This window comes from Carcharhinus amblyrhynchos, chromosome 33 (genome assembly GCF_965287045.1).
Source record: "Carcharhinus amblyrhynchos chromosome 33, sCarAmb.v2.hapA, whole genome shotgun sequence".
Classification (NCBI taxonomy): domain Eukaryota; kingdom Metazoa; phylum Chordata; class Chondrichthyes; order Carcharhiniformes; family Carcharhinidae; genus Carcharhinus; species Carcharhinus amblyrhynchos.
In genome coordinates this window covers 20,655,831-20,681,507 of record NC_137356.1, presented here as the reverse complement: position 1 = coordinate 20,681,507, position 25,677 = coordinate 20,655,831, and positions in this window count along the sequence as shown.

The window sequence follows — 25,677 nt, the reverse complement described above, 5'->3', positions numbered from 1 at the left end:
CATCTTAATGCATTTTCCTACACCTACCTTGCCCCGTGTATATGTGAATGGTACCCCTATTGTAACCAGATTCAGGGGAGAATAGTGTAGGGACAATTTGTTACACCAATCAGCCTAACAGCACATCTTTGGGGTGTGGGAGGAAACCGGAGCACCCGGAGGAAACCCACGCAACCACAGGGAGAATGTGCAAACTCCCACAGACACCGGCCCAAATCCATGTGTCTGCACAGCGAGCAGTGATAGTCACTGAGCTGTTGTGGTGCCCGTCTGCTGGTCCAGGTTTAAGCACACACATCGACACAAAGTACTAGACCACTCTCGAAATATCCAAGAGCAGCCCACGCACGACCCACCGTGTGCATGCCCCTCGTTTGACAACAAGGTGGACCGACTAGAGAGACAAAACATTAACATGTAGTATTATATTTCCAAAATTGTCCTGAGGCTCTGACCCTTTTTAAAACCGTCTCCTTATAACCCTTCATCCCTGTTTCACTCATGTGCCGAGGTAAACCTTAAACATGTCCAGCGTGCCTGCCTCCAACGCCTTACTTGGTAGCGCATTCCATCCCCCCCATGACCCTGTGTGAAAAACCTCCCTCTAGTATCCAAATTATACTTCTCCCCCCCTCACCCTTAGCTCGAGACCCCTTGATATTTGTCTCCAATCTAGGAAAAAGCCTGCCACTGTTGACTCTATCTATACCCTTCATTATTTTATACACCTCTATCAGATCCCCCCTTAATCTCCATCTTTCGAAGAAGAGCAGCCCCAGTTTACCCAATCTTTCCTCATAACCAGTCCTTCCATACCAGGCAGCATCCTGGTAAACCTCCTCTACTCTCTCTCCAGGGTCTCCACGTCCTTCTGGTGGAAAGGTGACCAGAACTGGACGCAGTACTCCAAATGCAGTCAAACCAACATTCTGTACAACTGTAGCATGAGACGCCAGCTCTTACACTCTATACCCCTCTCTATAAAGGCTAGCATTCCGGAAGCTTTCTTCTCAACCTTCTCCACCTGGGTTGCCACCTTCAGAGACTTGTGCACTTGCACTCCCAGGTCCCTCTGCATTTCTATACTCTTAATTGGTCTACCTTTTATCATGTAACTCCTCCCTGCATTATTCCTTCCAAAATGCATCACCTCACATTTGTCAGGATTAAATCCCATCTGCCATCAATCTGCCCAAAATACCAGCCTATCTATATCCTGCTGTGTCACCTGACACTCCTCCTCACTATCCACCAATCCTGCCATCTTGGTGTCATCTGCAAATTTGCTGATCACACCACGTACGCCCTCTTCCAAGTCTTTATACATATTACAAAGAGAAGAGGTCCCAGTACTGAGCCCTGCAGCACACCACTGGTGACAGACCTCCAGCTAGAAAAGGACCCTTCCACTGCAACTCAGTCTGTCTGTGGAATTCTCTCCAGCCCCAGAGAGCCGGGAATGGTCACTCACTGAGGATATTCAGGGCAGAGGCATTTCTTTCTGGCCATTGAGGGAATCATGTTGTAAAGACAGGAACATGGAGGCTGTGGGAAGCTCAGTCCTGATCATAATGACTGGGGAACGCGCTGAAGGGCCTCATCTGGTTAGCAGTGTTGCTATGCAACCTCAGCCCTTGCTGCAAGGAGAGATCATTAGCACAAGACCAGAATTAACAGGGAAGGGATTCAATAAAAGCTTCAGTTCACAGGAAAAGGAGATACAAGTTCTCAGGAATTGGGAGCAGGGAAATAGCACAGTTTGGAATCAGGGAGCCTTTTATTCCAATGACTGGGAAAGTGGGAAGTGTGGAGTTCCTCTTTAGTCCAATCCATCTCAACTCCCATTTCATTCAGATTCAACCCATTTCTATTCAACTGGACTGAAACTCAACCCTCAGTTGAGTTGATCTGAATGAGGGGGAAATCAAACTGAAAAATCCTCAAAATAGGAAAAGCTGGGAGGAAGCAAAGAGAAGCTTCCAGAACAATGGGGTTGGAGAGACTCAGACCAGTGAAAGTCAAATCCTGAATAGAAAGCTAGTTTGGCCTTTAGAAAGCAGGAGACAGCTATCTCCTCAATATCAATGAGATCTGACCAAGTGTTGGAGTGAAGAGTGGGGAACAACCTCCAGCCCCGGCTCAGAGGCAGAGTTTGAGGATTCACATTCCCTGCAATCTGCTGCCACACTCATGGAGCCCATAGTCAAAGAGGACAGTGTGGTTCTGAGAGTAGATCCTGGTTGGCCGACAACCTGCTGTCCCCAGGGTCAGATCAGCAGCTTTAACCAGGTGCCTGGTTCCAAATAAATCCAGCTGGACCCTGAGCAGCAGCTTGTCCTCTCCACACTGCACCCTCACACTCTGCACTGGAGACACACCTTGACCCTCAGACACACGCAAATGGGAATCAAAGGGAGGCCCAGGAGGAGGGAGTGTCTGAGGCCTCGGGGTGGCTTTGACTATTCCCCATGGAAACTGTTGCCACGTATCAGAGCAACAAACAGCTCAAACTAACACCAGCACTGGGAAGAAACCCCTCACTCCAAAATCCCCCATCATAACAAACAACTCAAGCATCCCTTCAGGCACCAAGTAACACCTTTTATACACACAGCCCACACTCAGTGACAGCAATTTACACACCTTTTTCGGGTCAAACAAGTAAACAAACTTAAATTACGTTCGGACAAAGAAAAAGGGGGCGGCTCCCCAAAAGGAGGGGGAACGGCCCGAACAGAAACAAAGGAAACTTAAAACGAGTCAAATCAAAATGTGATTCTCGGGGTCTATAAGGCACCTCAGCGAGGCGCAGGAAGGGCTCCACGCACACGGAATAGAGTTGGCCGGACAAGGGGCAGCCCTGCCGTACCCCTCTCCCGAAGCGAAGGGGCACCGTCAGCGACCCGTTAACCTTAATCAGACACTCTGCGGCAGAGAAAGGTTTCATGATACAAAAGATAAAGACAGTGGGAATGGGGAGAGTAAAGAAACGGAAAGGGTGCGATTTTCCCAGCCGGCTGCGCTGCTCGAGTCGCTCAGTGAGCCGGGGAATGTCAGCGGGAGGGAAACAAACGGGATTGGCGACGAGCGTCCAGCCAGTGGCGATCTTCCCAGACCATTTTATTGGATGTTATCAGCCTGGCGCTGGGGAAGAGCGTGAGGCTGATTCCAACATTCAGGAGCTGCTCTGGATCTATTCAGCCCAGGACCCAATCGTCTGGGTTTGCAAAAGTTTCCCACCCCGCCAGTGCAGTTCACAGAGTCACAGAGATTTACAGCATGGAAACAGGCCCTTTGGCCCAACTAGCCCATGCTGCCCTTTTGTTTTAAACCCCACACTAGTGCCAATTGCCCATGGAACTATCTAAATGCTTTTTAAAAGACAAAATGATCCTGCCTCTACTATTACCTCTGGCAGCTTGTTCCAGACACTCACCACCCTCTGCGAGAAAATAATTCTCCCTCTGGACACTTTTTGTATCTCTCCCCTCTCACCTTAAACCGATGCCTCTAGTTTTAGACTCCCCTACATTTGGGAAAAGATATTGACTGTCTCGCTGATCTGTGCCCCTCATTATTTTACAGACCTCTCTAAGATCACCCCTCAGCCTCCTACGCTTCAGAGAAACAAGTCCCAGTCTATCCAGTCTCTCCTTATAACCCAAACCATCGAGTCCCAGTAGCATCCTAGTAAATCTTTTTTGCACTCTTCCCATTTTAATAATACCCTCTCTATAATAGAGTGACCAGAACTGCACACAGTGTTCCAAGTGTGGCCTTACCAATGTCTTGTACAACTTCAATAAGACGTCCCAACTCCTGTATTCAATGTTCTGACCGATGAAACCAAGCATGCTGAATGCCTTCTTCACCACTCTGTCCACCTGTGACTCCACTTTCAAGGAGCTATGAACATATACCCCTGGATCTCTTTGTTCTGTAACTCTCCCCAGTGCCCTACCATTAACTGAGTAAGTCCTGTCCTGGTTCAATCTACCAAAATGCATCATCTCGCATTTGCCTCAATTAAACTCCATCTGCCACTCGTCAGCCCACTGGCCCAACTGATCGAGATTCCATTGCACTCCGAGAGAACTTTCCTCACCGTCCACCGTGCCAACAGTCTTGGTGTTATCGGCAAACTATCTAATCATGCGTCCGATATACTCATTAATATAAACGACAAACAAGTGTCTACACAAGTGGGGATCATGTCTGGTCCCCCATTAATGTGGGCTAGACCTGATGGTCTCACTGGAGGGACGAGAGCCCATTGAGGCTCCCCGGGGAGTTCGGGGCCAGGGGATGCCTGGGAGATGAATACACACACAGTAGCCCCCTCAGCACGCTGCTGCCCGCCTCTCGAGTGGGATTAGCCCCCCACACCGACCAGTGTAAATCCCCTGACAGCCCCTGTCTGTACAGAGTGCCAGAAATTCATTAAACTGAGCTCTCCTAAAACACAGGTGGCAAAAACTACCATGTTCCTGACCATTGGGCACTGGCACGGTGGCACAGTCGTTAGTACTGTTGCCTCACAGTGCCAGAGGCCCAGGTTCAATTTCCAGCCTGGGTCATTGCCTGTACAGAGTCTGCATGTTCTCCCCGTGTCTGCGTGGGTTTCCTCCCGGTGCTAAGGTTTCCTCTCACTGCCTGAAAGACGTGCTGGTTAGGGTGCATTGGCCAGGCTAAATTCTCCCTCTGTGTACCCGAACAGGCACCAGAGTGTGGTGACGAGGGGGTTTCCACAGTAACTTCATTGCAGTGTTAATGTAAGCCCACTTGTCACACCAATAAATAAACTTAAACTTTTTTTTGGTGATAATTGTACCCAAGATGTCTCCAGGTGTGACTGGTTACCCGGCAACTGTCGGAATGGAACAGGAAGGAATAAAGAAAGCAATGAGACAAAATGAAAGCAACAGAAAAGCTGGAATGAAGGTGAAGAGTCTGATGTGAAATTGTTGAACTCAGAGCTGAGTCCAGAATGTTGTCGAGAGTCCATTCGAAAGAGGAGCTGCTGTTCCTCCAGCTCGCGTTGAGCTTCATCCCAACACTGTCACAGGACAAGGACAGCAAGGTCAGAGTGTCCGCAAGGTGGGGGATTGAAATGACAAACCACAGGAAGCTCAGGGTGATGTTTGTGGAAGGAATGGACGTGTTCCTCAAAGCGGAAACTCAGTCTGTATCTGAATTCCCCAGTGTAGTGCGGAGCACATTGTGAGCATTGAATACAGTCAACTCACTAGAAAGTTCTGGTCAGTGTCCAAAGTCTTTTTCTCTCTTTGTCCATATTCCTTCCTTATCTAGAGTTATCCCACCAACTCCTGTTGTACCTTTCCAATCCCATTCTCTGTGGAACTGGATCAATCCTCAATCCCTATCTCCTCCACTCTTTAACACCATTTCATATCAATTCTTTATCTTTTTCTGTTTTGATGAAATCCTTGATAGGGAAAAATAGAAACTAGAAGCAGGAGTGGGCCATTCGGCCCATTGAGGCTGTTCCTCCATTCATTTTGATCCTGGCTGATCATCAAATTCAATATTCTGAAGTGTTCAATACCGTAGTGTTGGACCTTCACCTGATACTTGTCGCCCTTTGTGGAACTCACTGCGTAACGTACCTGAGTTCAAAAGGGCCACTGCAAACTGGTCAAGGTGAGTGAGGGGACACTTTCCAACTCATTGTCCCACATTAAACTCTGCTGCCATCATGTCACTCACCTACTTCATCCTTCAATGTCTGCTTCCCACTTGCTGCTTCCACTGGCACCAACTACGATACAATCAGTAAAGATACACAACGATACCTCCTCCATGATCATCCACAACACAGGTCCCCCACATGGCTGTGTCCTCAGCCCCTTACTAGACTCCTTATACACCTATGGCTGTGAGGCCAAATTCCCCTCCAACTCCATTTTTCAGTTTGCTGATGGCACCACCGTAGTGGGTCAGATCTCAAACAATGATGAGATAGGACAGAAATCAGATCGAGAATCTGGTGAACTGGTGCAATGACAATAATCTCTCCCTCAGTGTCAACAAAACAAAGGAGATCATCATCGACTTCAGGAAGCATAATGGAGGTCATGCCCCTGTCTATATCACCGGGGATGAACTGGAAATGGACGACAGCATCAAATTTCTCGATGGCCACATCACCAACAACCTGTCCTGGTCCCTCCGTGTCAACACCATCATTCAGAAAACCCACCAATGCCTCTACTTTCTCAGGTGACTAAGGAAATTTGGCATGTCCTCTACAACTGTCACCAACTTTTACAGATGTACCACAGAGAGCATTCTTTCTGGGTGTATCACAGCTTGGTATGGCTCCTACTCTGTCCAAGATCGCAAAAACTTACAAAGGGTCGTGAACGTAGACCAATCCATCACACAAACCAGTCTCCTATCCATTCACTCTGTCTACACTTCCGGCTATCTTGGAAAAGCAGCCAGCATAATAAAGGACATGTACAACTCAGACATGCTCTCTTCTAACTTTTTCCAACGCGATACAGATACAAAATTCTAAGGTCACAGACCAACTGGCCTAAGAACAACTTCTTTCCTGCTGTCATCAGGCTCTTGAATAGACCTACCTCACAAGTTGATCTTTCTCTATACCCTATCTATGACGGTAACATTACATTCTGGCTATCTCCTTTCTTTCTGAATGAACTGTATGCTTTGTCTGTATCGCATGCAAGAATCAATGCTTTTCACTGTAAACCAATACATGTGACAATAAGAAATCAAATCAAAATCTTCTGACCCCATCGTGGTTTCTCATTGAACACACCCCTCGCCTCTGCGAAACCCATGGATGGGATTCACTGTCGGCAGAACGATAAGAACCCACCAGCCCAAGTGACCAGAAAACCCCACCCAACGTTCAACAATTTATTGAAGTTGTTTGAAGAAGTAAAATGTGCCGTGAATAAAGGGGAACCAGTGGATGTGCAGTACTTAGGTTTGCTGAAGGTATTTAATAAAGTGCCACATCAAAGACTATGGTGAAAAATAAAAGTTCCTGGTGTGGAACGGACCGGGGAAATGTTCCATTTTACTCTGGGAGAAAAAGTGTTGGATTGGAACTAAGAACAATACAGGAACAAGCCCTTTGGCCCACCGAGTCTGCAGCAATAGTCATCCTGATTTAGACCATTACTTGTTTCCCATGTGCAGTTTCTATCTCTCTGTTCACCTCCCGTTCATGTGTCTACAAGATACGCCTTGAATGTTGCTAATGTGCCTGATTCCACCACCTTCTCCAGTAGCGAGTTCCAGGCACCCATCACTCTCTGTGTGAAAAACTTCTTCTCCAAATCTTCTGGAAACTTCACCCCCTCACCTCGGACTTGTGCCCTCTTGTAGTTGATTCTTCCACCCTTGGAAAAAGCCTATGACTATCCGCCCAATCTCTGCTTCTCATGATTTTGTTGACCTCTGTCAGGTCCCCCCTCAGCCTCAGTTTTTCCAGAGAAAACACCTGAGTTAATTCCATCTGTCCTCATACCTTCAAACCATCCAGGGGTGACTGAACCTGTTTGTTTAGTGACTGTAATTAATGTCACTCCCCATGGATACTAAATGTGTCACTCGGGGGCTCCCTCTTCTAATAATAAGGGAATCACTTCAGTGAGAATCATTTCAACCACCCCCAGCAATAACAGGGAGCAGTGACTCTACAGAGCGGGAGAGGAGAGATCGGAATCTGGGAATAATGAATTGAAATGTTACAACAATGGATCAGAATCTGGGAATAAAGAATCGGAATATTACAACAATGGATCGGAGTTTAACTGATGGACTTAACTATCTTGTTTGGGAGACTGATTGGATGACATTAACATGGCGAATTTATGGGCTAATTTTTGTGATTCAAGCAGGTTATTACCCTGTCCTCGCTATTGTTGGTATCCCGGGTAAGTCTCTAACTCCAGCTGCCTCACTCTTGTTTTTGTTTAAGTTTTGAGAAGACTGAAGCTGTTGACTTCAGTTGCAATCACAAATTTGGAAACATTCCTCTGCTCACCACTTGCACAGAAATCTCCAGCTGAGATTAAAATATAAAGCATGGTTTAATTTTCCACAAACATACGAGGGAGAGGTTTCACAACATTCACCTCTTCTTACACTCACACAATCAATGGGGGATAGGGAAAGAGAAAGCGGGTTCAGGACACAGCCAGAGTGAAATACAAGGACGGGTTTTGTACGTGTCCAGAGTCAGGAATCGTGAGTCAATAGGAATGTTCCTTCCGAGGGGAGGTTGACTGGTTGTTGAATTCTTTGTCTTCCATCCTCCATGACGGAAGAAGGTACATAGAATGAGTAAGTCTGTAGGTCTGAGTTCCAATATTCCAGCAGTCAGCAGGTTTGAAAAGGGTTGGAGTTCCCTCTGCTGCCACCAGCTTGGTGATAGACAGCACAGGCCATTGCCTGGAGTTCTGCTCATGTTCCAGATAAGACAGGAATTGCTGGAATTCAGTTCCAACAAACAACACAACAGCATCTTTCAGAGGTGGTCATTTGATGGAGCTGCTCAATGTTGGACGCAGGGTGACCGGAATCTTGAGGTTTAATTGAGTCAGGAGTTCTTTGCTGTCGGAGACACTGGTCACGAGTCAGTAAATAGGCTCTCTTTTCCAAACCGGTTGGAGTCACTAATGTTGTGGCCATTTGCACCATTCTGGGAGATTGCGACCTGTGAAGAATTGTCTATGTTTGAAGGTGCTTGGATCAGGCTGAGTGTCCGTGTAGCCATCGTTATGTTGAAACTCAGGCAAGGCATCAGGTGACCAGCTGCAGATTCTTTTTTCAGGTTGGCTAATGTCCATTTTGAAAAGAACTGAAAAAATTGTCTTTATAAAGTATCCCAGCTGATGAATAAATATCTGTACAGATAGTTTCTGTCACACCTCAACCGTGACAGGAAGCAACACTTGAATCAAAATGTGAGTGTCCAGACCATCGAGCTGTGGACTTCCCTCCCTGCACCTCTCTACTGCTCAACCTCACTTCACCATTTGAAATATCACTCCTTAACACCCAACTATTTTACCCAACCAAAAATACATTTCAAAACCTCAATGTCCTGAATGAATCTGATAGGCTTGCTTGCATAATGATGGACAATTTTCCTATTTATTCCTTATCCACACAGTGAACTCAGTGATGATCGGGGTCCTAGCTCAGGGGAAGTGCGGTCTCTCCAAATGTGTAACGCGTTACCTCGTGGCCATGGCGACGGCAGATCTCCTGGTAATCATCTTGGATGTGGCATTGAGACAGATTCCAATTGTTTTTTGGGAACAGTTTACTTTCCTGGACGATGTCCCAGTGTGTAATATCCACGGTGTGCTGCTTCATGCAGCCACTGACTGTTCCGTCTGGTTCACTGTCGCGTTCACCTTTGATCGATTTGTGGCTATTTGTGGTGAGAATCTGAGAAAGAAATATTGCACCGAGAAAATGGCGGCTGTGGCCCTGGGAACCGTGAGTGTGCTGAGCTGTTTAAAGAACACGATGTGGTATTTTATATACACCGGTCAGTATTTGCTGTTCAACTCCCCCTTCTTTTGTTTTGTATCGGAGTCTGTTCGGTTTTCTGACGTCTGGGTTTCCATCGAGTTCCTCCACCACATTCTGACCCCATTTGTACCATTTGTCCTGATTCTGCTGTTCAACATTTTCACGGTGAAGCACATTTTAGTGAGCAACAGAGCTCGCAAGAGACTGCGAAATCACAGCATTGGGGAGAGTCCCGGAGACCCAGAGATGGAGAAGCGAAGGAAATCCATCATTTTGCTCTTTACTCTCTCAGCAAATTTCATCCTGTTGTGGTCAACATTTATGGTTTATTCCATATGGTACCGCATGTGGTTGTTGCGATATCGATCCGTAGACATGCATCTAATTGTTATTGAATTTGGCTTCATGCTGCAGCTCCTGAGCTGCTGTACAAACACTTATATTTACGTGGTGGTTCAGGCTAAGTTCAGAGAGCAGTTGATGAGTGTGTTTAAATATCCCTTTATTAAAATTGTGCGATTATTGAATGATGAAAAGAAGTGATTCCCTGAGATTAAGAATGTTTGCTCAATAGCACAATATTGGTTTGAATTTATTTGGACCATCAGGAAAGGGAATGTGGCTGACAGGATGACTTAATCGGACAGGAACTGAAATCTCCCTTTCCTGATGGCGGGATGCGTTTATTGGATTACATTAGCGGCAGTTCAGTTGCAGACGGTACTCACGGTGTCTGCTGATGGGAAAATCATTTCCGTACTTGTGAATCTCATGCACATTCATTAAATTACAACTTTTCCACAATAAGTCTGACCATCAAGGTGAGGTCAGCAGCAAACAACAAACTCATGCTGCTCGGCTTAGGGTAAAGCTGAGCAGCACCAGGTGAAGTGGTCAGTTTGGATAAGTGGTGGGTGGGGGTCTCTGAGGCAAAGAGGGAGGGGTGAGGAGAATGTTCACTGACATGGACTTGTTCTTGTTGGTAAGAGTCATAAAGGTTTACAGCGTGGAAGCAGGCCCTTTGGCCCAACTTCTTCATGCTGTCCCAGCTTTTACTATTAAGCTAGTTCTAAATGCCCCCGTTTGGCCATGTCCCTCGATACCAAACTTACCCGTATAACTATCTAAATGCTTTTTAAAAGACAAAATTGTACCCACCAATTTATTAAGATCCCGTTGGAATCCTGGATAGCCTTATTTACTGTCCACTATGCCACGAAGCTTGGTGTCATCTGCAAACTTACTAACCATGTCCCCTAAATTCTCATCCAAATCATTCATATAAATGACAAATAGCAGTGGTCCCAGCACCGATCCCTGAGGCACACCGCAGGTCACGGGTCTCCAGTTTCAAAAACAACCTCTACAACCACCTGCTGTCTTCTGTCTCAATCCAATTTTGGATCCAATTGGCTACCTTCCCCTGGACCCTGTGAGATTTTACCTTCTGCAGCAACCCACCATGCGGGACCTTGTCAAAGGCCTTGCTAAAGTGCGTTTAGACAATGTATTATGAGTGGGGAAGGGCAATAAACTGATTGGTGGGTGGTTTGGAGGAAAAGGAGTCAGAATGCAGACGTTGTCTGGCTGATAGGACGGGAGCGTCCTGTCAGATAACGGGTCCTGAATGTCTAAGGGGGGACAGTTATGCCACAAAGGGAAGGTCCACACTCAGAGGGAGAGCTGCAGCTTAACAGAGGGCAGGCTAACAGTGTCTGAGGGTGAATTGAGGGATGTACATTTCAAAACGGGGCTTTGTAATGAGGAGAGGAAGTCCCAGGTGAAGACATAGAGGAGACACACTCAGACACTGAGGATGATGGTGAGGATTCTGAGGAAGAGGCCAGGAATGTCCCAGAGGTGTGAGGCTCATGGAGAGATGTGCCAGGGAGGTCAGACACCATTTGATTTGATCTGATTTTGTGCAGGAATGAGACACAGAATGAGGATCCCATCAGCAGGAAACCACTGAGATGCCAGGATGGTCGCCACCTCCACCAGCCTCGTCCCTGCCACCCCACAACAATTTTTAAAGCCGCATCCTCTTCCAGCCAGAAGGGCAAAGCAGACGTTTACCCCCCACAGCTGTGGGTGAATAAGTGTGCAATGCTTCAACAGCCAGACCAACTTTGTGCCTCTTCACACCTTCATTCTCTTTTCCTCACATTACATCTTGATGTGACATCAGTGTCTGAGAGAGAGGCGGCTGCTGTCTTTGACTCCATCTTGTCTGTGATAACTTTAACTTTGTCTACTGACCGCTGTTCTCCATCACTTCCTCCTCATCTGGCCCCAGGACCTCCACATCTGGCACAGCAGCAGCTGTCCGGCCCCATCCATCCATATGTCCGCCCCTCGATCCCTCCCTCCCTCTCCTCCTCCCTCCCTCCTTCTCTCCTTCACTCTCTCTCTCACTCATACACACACACACACACACACACACACACACACACACACACACACACACACACACACACACCCCATCTGCTTCAGGATAATGGGGACATTTATTGACACATTAAGTCACACCCAATCCCCTTGTGTCTCTGCATCCACTGGCCACATACTGGGCTGTGAATTGGGGCTCGTTCCCCAATCATTTTCTCAAGCAGAACCCTCACAGGGTTTGGCTTCAGTGCCGTGTGTTTCTGAGGTTGATGACACATTCAGCCCAGCAGTCAGTCCCTCTCTCACTCACACAGTCTCATTGCTTGATGTCCATATTGGAGAGTGTTGCTGCAATGCCATCCTGCCACTTTTCCTGGCGGAGTGAAGGGGCTCCTTCACCCCCTTGTGCTTCTGGATGCTGGAACCTGGGTGGTCCGCACAGCCACTCACCTCCCCCCCTTCCCCCCACTCCCGTCATCTCTGTCCAGGCTCCCTTGCTCAGGCTGGAGGGGTTTTGGTGACACATCGCTGGAGAGAAGCAACTCCTGGTGTTCCAGGAAATTCAGGAGAAGGCTCAGGGAGACATCAGGAATCTATCGAGCCGGTCCCTGTGTAAACCCTGACTGTGCAGGGGAGAGAGGGCCCAGAATTGAGGGGAGGGGGAGTGAGGGGGTGTCCCGGGGGTGAAAGGACTGGGGGAGGGGAGTGAGGGGGTGTCCCAGGGGTGAAGGGACTGGTGAGGGGAGTGAGGGGGTGTCCCACGAGGTGAAGGGACTGGGGGAGGGGAGTGAGGGGGTGTTCCAGGAGGTGAAGGGACTGGGGGAGGGGAGTGAGGGTATGTCCCAGGAGCTGACAGGACTGGGGGAGGGGAGTGAGTGGGTGTCCCAGGGGGTGACGGGACTGGGGGAGGGGAGTGAGAGGGTGTCTCAGGGGGTGAAGGGACTGGGGGAGGGGAGTGAGAGGGTGTCTCAGGGGGTGACGGGACTGGGGGAGGGGAGTGAGAGGGTGTCTCAGGGGATGAAGGGACTGGGGGAGGGGAGTGAGTGGGTGTCCCAGGAGGTGAAGGGACTGGGGGAGGGGAGTGAGAGGGTGTCTCAGGGGGTGAAGGGACTGGGGGAGGGGAGTGAGGGGGTGTCCCAGGAAGTGAAGGGACTGGGGGAGGGGAGTGAGGGGGTGTCCCAGGAGGTGAAGGGACTGGGGGAGGGGAGTGAGGGGGTGTCCCAGGAGGTGAAGGGACTGGGGGAGGGGAGTGAGGGTGTGTCCCAGGAGCTGACAGGACTGGGGGAGGGGAGTGAGTGGGTGTCCCAGGGGGTGACGGGACTGGGGGAGGGGAGTGAGAGGGTGTCTCAGGGGGTGAAGGGACTGGGGGAGGGGAGTGAGAGGGTGTCTCAGGGGGTGACGGGACTGGGGGAGGGGAGTGAGAGGGTGTCTCAGGGGCTGAAGGGACTGGGGGAGGGGAGTGAGTGGGTGTCCCAGGAGGTGAAGGGACTGGGGGAGGGGAGTGAGAGGGTGTCTCAGGGGGTGAAGGGACTGGGGGAGGGGAGTGAGGGGGTGTCCCAGGAGGTGAAGGGACTGGGGGAGGGGAGTGAGGGGGTGTCCCAGGAGGTGAAGGGACTGGGGGAGGGGAGTGAGGGGGTGTCCCAGGAGGTGACACTATCTCTGCAGGTCACTGAGGCCAGCATCGCAAGGACGGCGAGCTTGGCGCAGGATGGGTGCTCCATGGCAGCAGATGTCCGCACCGTGGCTCAGGTCATGAGGTCCGTGTCCAGGGTGGAGGACGTGGGGACCCACAAGTGTCAGCACCAGGGGATGGTGGGGTCTGACTCCAGCTGCCCCTCCCTCCCCTGAGACCCTGAAGGGAAGAGGATCAGCAGGAGTCCAGCCCGGGGCCCTCCTGCTGGATTAACTCCCACCCAGAGCCCTCGGCTGAGCTTTAGTAAGGCCCCCTGACCTTTCCCCCCTGCCCCCTGACCCACCCTTCATTGAATAGAATAAAGTGACGTTAGATAACTTATATCGTTGTACTATATATAATGTACCACATGTATAATCTCAGAAAGTTATATCAATCAATTCCAGCCCTTTTATTCATTTATTTCTCATTTTCTTTACACTTGTACTTTAAAAATCTTCCGTGTTTTGTTTATAAAAGTGTTGATGACAGCGTGTAAATCAACAGATCGAAGCGTGTTTGATTCAATGTGCACCGTAAGTATGTATAACATGTTATAGCGTGACAATAAACTCTTTGTTGCATTTATTTTGTATTTATTTGCATGTAGTACAAGTCTGGGGGTGAAGCTTCTCTATTTATAGGTATTTGTTATATTAATTCACCCACGGGCTATAGTTATGAAAATTTATTCACCCTTAAAAGGGGGAAACCAATTTTTTTTGCTTCCCCCTCCCGTGCCCCCCCCACCCCCTCCCTCCGGGCCCCGAGGCTTAAGCCTGCTCAGCCTAATGGTTAATCCGCCACTGCCTGCCGGGGACACGAGGGGCATCCAACTCTCTGACACCCCCCACCCCACCCCTCCCTGCCACTCACACACCTCCAGGGAGGGCAGCAGTCAAACATCCGTGCTGCCCGAGAGCAGGTTCGGACCCACAAGCACCCTCAAGGACATTCCCCCCACCCCCACCCCCCCCCCCCAACCCCCACTCCCCTCCCCCCTCCCCTCCCCATCCCACAGGACACCCTCCAAGGTCAACTCACACAACAGGGCATGGAAGTCCCCTCCACCTGGGCTGGAGGTGGATCCTGGGGAGGGATCTCGATGGAGTGGAAGGATGTGGAAGATTCAGAAAGTGTCGGCACTTAATGGGTGAATATCGGCACCAGTGTGGATCGGTCACCATTGGATCGAATATTCACCCACCGAGCCTCCACCTTGTCTGTTTCTGCTGACCCAGTGCCTCATCTCAGTGGAGTGTGAGGGTGGCAGTGCCCACACCAGCGATGCAGCAAGGAGGCGCTGCTGCTGGCATGGAAGAGCGAACACCACCCCCCCCAACCCACCACCACCCACCCCTCACCACAGGATCCCCACCCACCCCTCCCTCCATCAAAGCAAACCCCTCTTATATCTAATACTGTCCTCCAGTGAGCTCAAGGCCAGGGGCTGTCGAGGTGCTGCCCACCTCGGCTGTGAGATGGATAATGAACACCCGGCTCCCTGATGTGGGTGGGGCCTGGAGTAAACGCTGTGTATCCACATTTCTGAATCCTATAATAAGCCCATTCGATGGGAGGACATGTGAGGCTCTCTGTCAGGCCGGAGTGAGACACATTGCTGAGGGTGAGAGGAGCATCGCTCTGTCCTCAATGCAACTCATCACCCACAGGTTCTGACCAATAGCTTCAGTGCCCTGTCCGTGACACCAGGCAACAGCCTGGGAGCACATTACTGGCACCACCTCACTGGTGAGATGTTGGTGTCCATGGTGAGAGAGCGAGTCGCTCCTTGTCCTGAAGCGAGACACAATGAGACCATTCCTAGCGCTTTGGCCCAGTCGGGTCCTGTCCATTTCCTAGGCTACTCCCACCTCCTCCTCTGTGCGGTCACCCTCACAGCCCTCCTCAACATTTTCCTCCGCCAAGGAGATGTGAAGCTCTTCCGTCTCCTCCAGGCCCAGCTGGTCTCCCCTCTGTAGCACAAGTTGTTGAGAGCACAGCAGACTGCAAGGATGTGGGAGACTCTCCGGGGGCTGGTGGTGGGGGTGGGGTGGGGGTGATAGTGCTTCTCTCTCTCTCTCTCTCTGGAGTTCTGCTGTGTGAAGAGAGGTCATCCTCTGGAGGCTGCTGTCTGAGGGTCTGAAGACATGTGTCTCTCTGTATCTCTGCCCAGAGGGATGAAGAGGCTGGAGAATCAGTAATTCACCTAAACCTGTCTGTTTCTCCAACTGATTTTGAAGGAGAGTTTCAGTCTATGAGAGGAATATTGCTTAAATTGGAACTAATAGAGGGAGCTCGCAGTTAAAGAATTGTATCTCATCATGTTTAAGTATTTCAATTGATAAAAGAACAAAGGATAAAGTACAGCACAGGAACAGGCCCTTCGGCCCTCCAAGCCTGTGCGGATCATGATGCCTGCCTAAACTAAAACCGTACGCACTTACAGAGTCCGTATCCTTCTATTCCCATCCTGTTCTTGTCTCCATCTAATTGCCCCTTAAATGCCGCTATCGTTCCTGCCCCCACCCCCTCCCCAGGCAGCCCGATCCAGACATTCACCACCCTCTGTGTAACATCTCCTCAAAACTTTTCCCCACACACCTTAAACCGATGTCCCCTAGAACTTAGCTTTTCTACCCTAGGGAACAGCATCTGACTATTCACTCTGTCCACGCCACCCAGTCTTGGAGACCTCCATCAGGTCGCCCCACAACCTCTGTCGCTCCAGTGAGAACAGATCGAGTTTCTCTAACCTCTCCTCATAGCTAATACCCTCCAGACCAGGCAACATCCTGGGAAACCTCTTCTGTCCCCTCTCCAGAGCACCCACATCCTTCCAGGAGTGCGGCGAAAAGAATTATACACAGTTTTCTAAACGAGGCCTGGCTCAGGTTCTCAATGCCCTGAGCGATGAAGGCAGACATGCCGTCTGCTCTCTTAACATCTTACCCACCTGCGTTGCTACTTTCAGTTATCAGTGGACACGTCCACCCAGATCTCTCTGCCTGTCAATGCTCCTAAGGGTTCTACCCTTAGTAGAAGGGTAAAAAATTGAGCTAATTCTTCTTGTTCTAATTAAATTGTGTTGTTAAATAAAGTTTGTTTTGATAAAAGCTCCCCAGTATTTCAGTGGAATCACACCCGCAGTGAAACATATTATCTTCACACGGTCTTGTCTAATTTCCTGATGTAAGCGGCACGGTGGCACAGTGTTTGGCACAGCGCCAGGGACCCTGGTTTGATTCCCGGCTTGGCTCACTGTCTGTGTGGAGTCTGCATGTTCTCCCAGTGTCTGCGTGGGTTTCCTCTGGGTTGCTCCGGTTTCCTCTCAAAGACATGCTGGTCAGGGTGCATTGACCCAAACAGGAGCTGGACTGTGACGACTAGGGGAACTTCACAGTAACTTCATTGCAGTGTTAACGTAAGCCTGCTTGTGATGAATAAATAAAAAACACCGATGGCATTAATATCGATGGTAAAAGGGTGAAAACCCAGCACTAACCCTGATCGTACTCCACTAGTTAAAACCTGCCAGAATGACCCATTTCTCCCTCACTTCACTTCTTGTCTTTTTTTTGATTTGATTTATTCTTGTCCCATGTGTTAGTATACAGTGAAAAGTATTGTTAACTTTACCTTGGAGTTTCTGATCTGGTTCCTGAACAGGGTGTGGCTGGCTGGGAGATGTCACACAGCTTGGCCGTGCTGTGCTGGAATGAACCACTTGTGTGGTTTGTGATAATTATAGGACGGATGTCAGAGGGAGGTTCTTTACTCAGAGGGTAGTAAGGGTGTGGAATGCCATGCCTGCAGCAGTAACTCGCCAACTTTAAGGGTGTTCGAATGGTCAGTGGATAGGCATATGGATAACATTGGAATAGTTTAGGTTAGAGGGTCATTAGATTGGTTCCACTGGTCGGCGCAACATCGAGGGCCGAAGGGCCTGTACTGCGCTGGAATGTTCTATGTTCTAAATTCAGAATGGCTTTGAGTTTAAGGGCCACAGGCTGTGGTGAACTCCTATTCCATGGGGTGTCAGCTCTTGCAGGGTCTGCCAGGGATGGTCCACTGTCGCCCGGGACAGGCACAGCCTTCTACAGCACTCTGCAGGTACAACGACCAACGTCTGAATACCCACATCCTCAGAGGCTCACGCTCCTGCAGTGCTGCTCCTGGAACAGTGACAGATCCAGCCTCTCCCTCCTCCACAGGGCTCTGATCCCATCCCGGTGTCACTGCACTTCAGTGTTTCTGCTCTGTGCCAATAGGATAGCCAGCACGACAGGCTCCAGGATCCTCTGGACATGCGCTGTGAAGGTGAGGAGGACCACAGTGAGCTGTATCAGTCCCTGTTAGAGTCCCAACACTCATCCCTCGATTCCTCTGGCACCCAATGGTAGGTGCTTCATCAACCCTCCACCCGGACACTATAACCACATCTCACGGCACGCTGCCACAGTGGTTAGCACTGCTGCCTCACAGCACCAGGGACCCGGGTTCGATTCCCGGCTCGGGTCACTGTCTGTGCGGAGTTTGCACCTTCTCCCCATGTCTGCGTGGGTTTCCTCCGGGTGCTCCAGTTTCCTCCCAGAGTCTGAAGGTGTGCGGGTTAGATGGATTGGCCGTGCTAAATTGCCCCTAATGTCAGGGGATTAGCAGGGTAAATACACGGCGTTGCGGGAATAGGGCCTGTGTGGGATAGTCAGGACAGGCTCGATGGGCCAAATGGCCTCCTTCTGGACTGTCGGAATTCTACAATCTCCACATTGGTCACTGGCAACTCCAGCAGGATGCAGTGAGTGGACCCACCAGAGTGTCAGTGATATCAAATACCCGCATTCCCCCAGCCCCCAAACCCCCCCCACCCCACCCGCCAAAGAAACCTGGCACGGTGCTGGTGGGCAGGCAGTCGAGAGGCTGCATGTGACCAGTGTTTGTATCCTGACGGGGGAACCTCCCTGATGCCCCCCATCCTGAGCTTGACTGGGGCCTGTGATTGTAGACACCACCATCACCCATTTCACGGGGGAGGGCAGCCTTCCTGGGAATGTCAGCCTGGGATATCGGCTTGTGAAGGGTTAACAGTTCCTGCCCTCCAGTAAGTGTCTGTGTGTTTGCCTGCATGGCGCACTCTGGGATACCCATGGGCGAAGGGGGAGGCCGGGGTGGCTGATCAGCCCAGTGTCGGCCTCTTGTGGGGGACGGGGTGAATGGCGAGGCCAGCGATGAGCGTGTCCGGCGCTCCCCCAGGGGGCACCCTGTTTCTCCCGGGTCACAGGAGGTGCAGAGCTGACCCATGACCCACTGCGTTCCACACGTTACGCTCAGGCCTCCCCGACAGGAGGTTTTGGTTTCCTGGGCAGCACCTGCCCTTTGACCTCACACCAGTGCCTGAGCGTGGGTTCCAATCACACTGCAGTCACCCTGTCCCTGAGAACAAGGTCACGGGAGGGGAGACACAGCCCATTCCTGAATCTCCCACTCTGCCCTGACCGCCTGGCCTCTCAATGGGACCCCATCCAGCTAACTCTACCCCCACACCCCCGCTCCCCGCAGTGCTCAGCATCTTGAAGTTCACTCCACCATCTGGTCAACCCCTCAGAAGACTGGCCACGTCCTCAGCTCCGATATGGACAGAATCCCAGGGAGGAGGCGGACAGGGAAAGCCTTCACAACCTCTTTATTGCCAAGATTGCCCTGACACGGTGACCCCTGTAGGTGACCCCTGCCAACCCCTCTGCCCGAAATGGTGATGCTGGGACCCCCGTCCCTGACCCTGAGTTGCTCTTATCTGAGCCCCCAAGTCCTCTTGGGTTGACCCTCCAACCACGGAGGGTGCTGGCTGCCTGAGTGCTCACCTCCGAAACTATCCCCCCCCACGCCCCCTTCTTGGGGGTGAAGGGGCACGAAGGTGAAGGTTCACGGTAAGGTCGAGCAGATGTAAATGGTGCCAATGTGACGCCACTCTGAATATCCAATCAGGAGAGAGTGTTCACTAATGATATGCTAATATATTTAAATGTGTTACCTGGGGTTCGGGGGCGTGTTTCACACCACTCCACCGGCGAGGGGGCTGGGGTTACTGATTGGACGGCCTGGTGACACGGTGGTTAGCACTGCTGCCTCATAGTGCCAGGGTCCTGGGTTCGATCCCCCGCTCGGGTCACTGTCTGTGTGGAGTTTACACATTCTCCCTGTGTCGGCGTGGGTTTCCTCCAGGTGAACAGAGAACACTACAGCACAAACAGGCCCTTCGGCCCACGAGTTGCACCGATCACATCAACACCTACCAACCTACAGACCTATCTATAACCCCCAATCCCATTAAACCCCATATACTCATCCAGAAGTCTTTTAAAAGACCCCAGCGAGTTCGCCTCCACCACCACTGACGGCAGCCGATTCCATTCACTCATCACCCTCTGAGTGAAAAACTTACCCCTAACATCACTTCTGAACTTCCCTCCCTGTACCTTAAATCTGTGTCCTCTCGTAGCAACCATTTCAACCCGGGGAAATAGCCTCTGAGAGTCCACCCTATCTATTCCTCTCAACATTTTGTAAACTTCTATCAGGTCACCTCTCAACCTTCGTCTCTCCAGGGAAAAGAGTCCCAGCTCCCTCAACCTAACTTCATAAGGCATGCCTCCCAGTCCAGGCAACATCCTTGTAAATCTCCTCTGTACCCTCTCAATAGCTTCTACATCTTTCCTATAGTGAGGCGACCAGAACTGCGCACAATACTCTAAATGAGGCCTGACAAGGGTCTTATAAAGTTGCAGCATTACCTCCCGACTCCTAAACTCAATCCCTCGATTAATGAAGGCCAGTACACCATACGCCTTCTTGACCACCTCCTCCACCTGCGAGGCCGATTTAAGAGTCCTGTGGACCCGGACCCCAAGATCCTTCTGCTCTTCAACACTACTAAGACTCCTGCCCTTGATAGTGTACTCGTTCATCCCGTTGGTTCTGCCAAAATGGACGACTACGCATTTATCCACCTAACCTGCACATCTTTGGGTTGTGGGAAGAAACCGGAGCACCCAGTGGAAACCCACGCAGACACAGGGAAAATGTGCCAACTCCATACAGACAGTGACCCAAGGCCTGAATTGAACCCGGGTCCCTGGCGCTCTGAGGCTGCAAGGCTAACCACTGTGCCACTGTGCTGACACGGATGTGGCCATTCAATCTCCCCAGTTCCACAGAACATAGAACATTACAGCACAGTACAGGCCCTTCGGCCCGCAATGTTGCACCGACCTGTGAAACCAATCTAAAGCCCATCTAACCTACACTATTCCAATATCATCCATATGTTTATCCAATGGCCATTTAAATGCCCTTAATGTTGACGAGTCCACTACTATTGCAGGCAGGGCATTCCACTCCCTTATTACTCTCTGAGTAAAGAACCTACCTCTGACATCTGTCCTATATCTATCACCCCTCCATTTAAAGCTATGACCCCTCATGCTGGCCATCTCCATCTGAGGAAAAAGATTCACACTGTCCACCCTATCTAATCCTCTGATCATCTTTTATGCCTCTATTAACCTTCTTCTCTCCAACAAAAATAACCTCAAGTCAATCAGCCTTTCCTCATAAGACCTTCCCACCATACCAGGCAACATCCTTGTAAATCTGCTCTGCACTCTTTCCAATGCTTCCATATCCTTTCTATAATGTGACGACCTGAAGTGTGGGATACTCCAAGTGCGGCTGCACCAGAGTTTCGTACAGCTGCAACATGACCTCACGGCTCCAAAACTCAATCCCTCTCCCAATAAAAGCTAAAACACCGTACGCCTTCTTAACAACCCTATCAACCTGGGTGCCAACTTTCAGGGATCTATGCACGCGGACACCGAGATCTCTCTATTCATCCACACTGCGAAGTATCTTACCATTAGCCCAGTACTCTGTATTCCTGTTGCTCCTTCCAAAGTGAATCATTTCACAGTTTTCCGCAGTGATGAGAACGGTGATGAAAGCTGATGAGTAGTGTGTGCGCATTCACATGACCAAACATCCAAACAGTGGCCTGGCTTTAAGGAAATCTATTGGTCGTCTCATGCTTCAGAAATGAGCCAGACGCTCACAGAGAAGCTGCTCTCGCTTCCTGCCCATGACCCCTGACCCCGGCTTTCAGAATTTCCACGGCTAAGATCAGAATTATGGAAAAGAATTCCGCTTTCCTTCCCTGTCCTGCTTCTCAAATTGAGGAATTTGGGATTTTTCCCGAATGGTGCCCACTGTTGGGAATGAATGCCGGGTGGTACGGTGGCACAATGTTTAGCACTGCTGCCTCACAATGACAGGGACACGGTTTAGATTCCAGCCTTGGTGACTGTGTAGAGTTTACGCATTCTCCCTGTGTCTGTGTGGGTTTCCTCCGCGTGCTCTGGTTTCATCCCAGATTTGTGGGTAAGGTGCATTGGCCATGCTAAATTACCTCTCAGGGTCAGGGGGACAAGCATGGTAAATACATGGGGTTACAGGTATAGGGTCTGGGTGTGATTGTTATAGGTGCAGGGTCAATGGGCTGAATGGCCTGCTTCTGCACTGCAGGGATTCTATGATTCTCTGAATCGATCTGAAATTCCTATCAACTTCCACATTGACAGACCCTCCCAATAATTGTCTGCCGATATATGTAAATGATTTGGAGGAAAATGTAACTGGTTTGTTTGGTAAGTTTGCAGACAGTAGAAAGGTTGCTGGATTTGTGGATTGCAATGAGGACCATCAGAGGATAGAGCAGGATATCGGTCAGTTGGAGACTTGGGCGGAGATGTGGTAGATGGAGTTCAATCCGGACGAATGTGAGGGAATGCATTTTGGAATATCTAATACAAATAGGAAATATCCAGTAAATGGCAGAACCCTGAAGATTATTGATAGGGATCTGGGTGTACAGGTACACAGGCCACTGAAAGTGGCAATTCAGGTGGAGCATGCTTGCCTTCATCAGCTGTGGCACTGAGTTTAAAAATTGGCAAGTCATGTTGCAGCTTTCTCGAATCTTAGTGAGGCCACACTTGAAATATAGTGTTCAATTCTGGTCATCACACTACCAGAAGGATGTGGAAGCTTTGGAGAGGGTGCAGAAAAGATTGACCAGGATGGTACCAATGGCATCAAACACCCAGACTGTTCAGCATGATGTTTACTGCCATGCTGAATGATGTATTCCAGGACAGTGTTGCTGGAATCAGCCTCAAGTACAGAGTGGATGGGAAACTCTTCAACCTGAGGAGACTTCAAGCCATTACCAAAGTGAAGGAGACTGTTCTCAGAGACTTCCTCTTTGCCGATGACTGCTCCCTGTTTACTGGCTCAGAGCCAGAGATGCAAGTCAGTTTGGACAAATTTTCCACAGCTTTGTGATAACTTTGGACTCACCATCAACATTAAAAAGACTGAATTCATGCACCAGCCTGGTATGGAACGCATCAGTTATGAGGAGAACATAGAAGTTGAAGAAAGTTTGTTTGTTCCCACAGGAATGATGGAGGTTCAGGGGTGACCTGATAGAAGTCGACACTGTCAGCCGACAAGGCCTGTGGAGGATCATGTCAATGTTCGGCTGCCCCCCCAGATTCATTCAGATGGAATGCCAGTTCCATGATGGTACGATGGCCAGAGCACTGGACGGCAGAGAAAATATCCTCATCAGATATTCAACTGAGCCCGAGAGAGAGAACAGCCAATGAACAGAACAGAAGGATTTGGAGAATGAGTGAAATACAGAAGATGTGACTATTTTCAATCCATGAAATCTCTCTAATCCAGGCCAATCATCAGTACTGGGGAAAGAACTGGGTAGCACGATGACACAGTGGTTAGCACTGCTGCCTCACTGCGCCACGGACCCAGGTTCAATTCGCAGCTTGGGTCACTGTCCTTGCAGAGTTGCACATTCTCTCTGTGTCTGCATGGGATTCCTCTGGGTGTTCCGGTTTCCTCCCACACTCTGAAAGACATGCTTGTTCGTTGTATTGGCCATGCTAAATTATCCCTCAGTGTCCCTGAACAGGCACCTGAATGTGGTGACTACATTTTCACAGTAGCTTCATTGCAATGTTAATGTAAGCCTACTCGTGACACTCAAAATAGTGGAAGCAGGGGAGGCAATGGCCCAGTGATATTAACACGATGCTATGAATCCAGAAACTCAGCTAATGTTCTGGGGATCCAGATTCGAATCCCACCACGGCAGATAGTGGAATCTGAATTCATTAAAAAATATCTGGAATGAAGAATCTACTGATGACCATGAAACCATTGTCAATTGTCGGAAAACCCACCCGGGTCACAAATTTCCTTTAGGGGAGGAAATCTACCTTCCTTTCCCGGCCTGGCCTACATGTGACTCCAGAGCCACAGTCATGTGGTTGACTCTCAACTTCCCTCTGAAATGGCCTAACAAGCCATTCAGTTCAAGGGCAACTAGGGATGGGCAAGAAATGCTGAGCAGCCAGTGATGGCCATGTCCCACAGAGGAATCAAAAAAACTCAACACTGAATTCAGAGTAAACGGTGCAGCTCGATAATCAGTCCCAAATGTTTGATGTTATTCATTCATGGGATGTGGACATCATTGACTGGGCCAACATTCAGAGGGAGATCATGCCTAACGAATTTGATAGTATTTGTTGAGAAGGTGACCAGTTGTGTGGAGCAGTTGATGGAGTTGAAATGGATTTCCCAAAGCCTTTGACAAGGTCCCACATGGGAGAATTATAAAGAAATCAAATGCAGATGGGATATAGTGTAACTTTAATACAGTGGATTCAAAATTGGCTCAGTTGTGGAGGGGGATAAGAAAAGGCTGCCTTTGTGACTGGAAACCAGTGTCCAGTTGTGACGACAGGGATCTGAGCTGTGTCCCCTATTATTCATCATTTAATTAAAAGACAGAGAGCACTACTTGGGGGGGTAGGATTAGTAAGTTTGCCGATGACACAAAGATTGGCCGGGAGGTTAACAGTGAGATTGTGTATCTTCAGCTACAGCAAGATATAGACGGGATGGTCAAATGGGCGGTTAAGTGGCAGATGGAATTTAACCCTGAAAAGTGTGAGGCGATACACATTGGAAGGAGTAATTTGTTAAGGAATTATTCAGTGAACAGCGTGACACTAGGAAGTTCCTGAAGCACAAAGGGACCTTGGCACGTTTGTCCACAGATCTCTGAAAGCTCAAAGGCATGTTAGTAAGATGGTGAAAAAGGCATTTGGGACATTTGCTTTTCTCATTCCAGGGATGGATTATAAAAGCTGGGAAGTCATGTTGGAGTTGTCTTGATTTGGTGAGGCCACAGCTGGAATACTGTGTGCAGTTCTGGTCGCCACTTTATAGGAAGGTCACCACCTTGTGGAACCCAGCTGGTGATAGTCAGGAGGCTGCCCCTGCCTGTGCGTCTGAACTCAAACACATACCCGGAAGGCAGTGCAGTACCAGCATCAATGTTTATGCCTTAAGGGTCCACAATGGGCACCCTCGCGCTCCCACCGGTATGCTCTCCCTGCCTACCATGGCCAGTTTGTTATTGGTAGGCAACCCATTGAGGTGACACTTGACACCAAGGATGGTGTTGGGTTGCCATCGTCCAGACTCATGGGAATGCTGGTTATTGGGAGGGGGTGGGGAGCTGGGATGAATAATTGGACTAAATGTTTCTCTTTCTCTGCCACCATCCAATGACCCCCATCCCAACCCCATGAACCCCCGATCCACCATCATTTTGAAACTCCTGCTGAAAAAAACAGTTTTTACACAAATTCAGCTCTTAGAATCTGTTTGGGAGAATCCCACCCAGGGTGTGCGTGAAGTTTTAAAGTTATTTTTCAATCTCCAATACCATGAAGTTAATCTAGATTCATAAAGAAATGATTGCCCTCTATTCATTGGATGAGTTGTCCATCTGGTGAACAAATAGCATCTCCAGAACCCAATAATCACCAATCTTCATTGTGGCTCAGTTATCACGTGGATGGTTTTTACCTGAGATCTCTGCGTCTTTTCCATGGCACGTTAAGACAAACACATGCCGAGGTAGATGG